At 39.2% G+C, this 2,836-nt stretch overlaps 1 pseudogene; it reads right to left on the bottom strand.

Moving 5' to 3' along the window:
* Window positions 1–466: 466 nt before the first annotated feature.
* On the bottom strand, window positions 467–1,848 carry LOC123938896 (annotated as a pseudogene).
* Between the last annotated feature and the right edge of the window lie 988 nt (window positions 1,849–2,836).

Raw genomic sequence — 2,836 nt, 5'->3', positions numbered from 1 at the left:
CTGCCTGCCTCTCTGCCTACTTGTGATCTCTGTCAAATAAATAAATAAAAATCTTTAAAAAAAAATAAATAAAATAAACCAACAGTACAAAATTGCCTACCACTTGGTACCATTCTTAGAATCACACTTTCAGCCATAGCTTTTTTTTCTCTCTCTCTCATCAAACTTCTGTTTTAATGGATCTCAAATTCCTTGACAGATTTTTGGTCAAGTTGTTTCCATTAAAAAGTAGATTTTAAAAACTAAGAACTTAAAACTTCCACACATACACACAAAAACAAATAGTCCACAAAACATTCTCCTTTCCTTCTGAAGGTTTTATAATGTACTGTTACCACTAACCAGTCTTTTACTCTTAAACTTAAATGGCCAACTGACATAAACAGTTCTGAGACCATTCTTCCACCACTGATTAAGACTGGGTGGCAGGTATTGGTGGCAGGGAGAATATTCCTTTAGACTTCTGAGCTTTCTGGGCCAACTTGGTGACCTTGCCAGCTCCAGCTGCCTTCTTGTCCCCTGCTTTGATGACACCCACAGTACCCACAGTCTGTCTCATGTCACAAACAATAAAACAGTCCAGAGGAGAATAGTCAGAGAAGCTGTCAACACACTAGGGTTGCCAGGAACCGTGGCAGCATCACCAGATTTCAAGAACTTGGGACCATCTTCCAGCTTTTTTCCAGAACAACGATCTATCTTCTCCTTCAGTTCAGCAAACGTGCAAGCAATATGAGCTATGTGACAATCCAGCACAGGTGCATACCCAGCACTGGTCTGGCTTGGATGGTTCAGAATAACTACCTAAGCCATGAAGGCAGATATTTCCATTGGTAGGTATTGGTACTTCCATTTTTGCTGCCACCAACCACATTGCCATGACAAACATCTTTGACAGATACATTCTTGACATTGAAGCCCATGCTGTCCCCAGAAAGAGCCTCACTCAAAGTTTCATGGTTCATTTTAACAGACTTCACTTCAGTTGTAACATTGACTGGAGCAAAGGTGACCACCATTCCAGGTTTAAGAACAGCAGTCTCCACTCATCCCAGAGGGACAGTACCAATAACACCAATTTTGTAGGTGTCCTGGAGGGGTAGATACAAGGGATTATCAGTTGGACAAGTTAGTGTCAGAGTGCAATCCAGAGATTCAAGCAGTGTGGTCCCATTGGCATTCCCATCTTTACGGTTGAACTTCCATCCCCCAAACCAAGGCATGTTAGCACTTGGCTCCAGCGTGTTGTCACCATTCCAACCAGAAATTGACAAAAATGCTACTGTTTAGGGGTTGTATCCAATTTTCTTAATGTAGGTGCTGAGTTCCTTAATAATTTCCTTGTATCTCTTCTGGCTGTAGGGTGACTCAGTAAAATATGGTTTTTTTTTTTTAATACCATCAATTAGTTGTTTTATACCCAATGTATAAGCCAGAAGGGCATGTTCATTGGTCTGCCCATTCTTGGAGACACCTGCTTCAAATTCGTCAACACCATCAGCCACAATTGGGACAGCAAAGTCAGCCTGAGATGTGCCTGTCATCATGTTTTTGATAGAGTCTCTATGTTCTGGGCCATTAATGATGGTCACATAATACTTGCTGGTCTTGAATTTCCACAGGGAGGTATCAATGGTGATACTGTGTTCACATTCAGTTTCAGTTTATTCAAGACCCAGGAAAACTTAGTGGAACCTTTTCCCTCTCAGCAGCCTCCTTCTCAAATTTTTCCATAGTTCTTTTGTTGATCCCACCACATTTATAGATCAGATGACCAATAGAGTTAGAATTGTCCAAATCTACGTGTCCAGTGACGATGATGTTGTTGTGAGTCTTTCCCTTTCCCATTTTGGTTTAGGTTTAACAGTGGTTTTCACAACACCTGTGTTCTGGTGGCAGACCCATTTTGAAAAAAACAGCTATAGCTTTTTGTCTGTTTGTTGTTGTCCACTTCAGAAAAGACACAGTATGGAAAAGGGGGGAAAAAACCCTTCTATCTGAAAATCTTTAAATTGTTTAAAACCAAAAAGTTCCTTTAAGAAAGTCTATTGCAAAAGCAATCAAAAGTTAGCAAACTTTGTTTTTTGTTTTTTGTTTTTTGTAAAGAGCCATAGAGTAATATTTTAGGCTTTGCGGGCCATATAGTCTTTGTCATACCTATTCAACTCTGCCATTGTAGTGGGGGAAAAACAAAGATACTATGTAAACAAATGGATGTACCTGTGACTCAATAAAACAATTTACAAAAACAGATGGTAGGACCACAGTTTGTAACCCTTGGTCTAGACTACTTTCCTTTCAAGTAACAGAAATCCAGGTCAAACTGGTTGAATATTTATTGAGAGTAACAACAACAACAACAAAATCTTAGTGGAAATGTTCAAAAGATGTTATCAGATACCCAATTTTTTCTCCATTTCTGGGCCATTAGCATCTTCAGATTTAAATGCCTTTACTGCTCATGATCTCAGAAGGAAAGAAAGCAACTCTCTCTAGCAACTATATCAATTTCTGAGAAAATATTGAGGTCTTTCTTAAGCCATTTTCCTATCCTTAGATCAACTGATGTTCCCAAAGGAAGGAGATCTCTTAATGGTCAACACAGCTCCCATTTCCACACACATAAAATCAGAAATGAGAGGAGAGATAGGCAGAAAATAAGAGGAAAAAAAGGAATAACTTATGAAAAAGAAAGAAAGAAACAGAGTGCAGATACAAAGATACTCACCAATGGCATCATATCTCAGCACATTATCACTCCTGATGCATTAATTCCAGTGAACAACGAATATGAAAAGCAACAAGGACTTTTTCATCTGAGAGGATCAGGCACTGG

The sequence above is a fragment of the Meles meles genome, chromosome 3 (assembly GCF_922984935.1).
Source record: "Meles meles chromosome 3, mMelMel3.1 paternal haplotype, whole genome shotgun sequence".
NCBI lineage: Eukaryota > Metazoa > Chordata > Mammalia > Carnivora > Mustelidae > Meles > Meles meles.
Note: the sequence above shows the minus strand (reverse complement) of the source record. Positions and strands in the feature narration are given on the sequence as shown.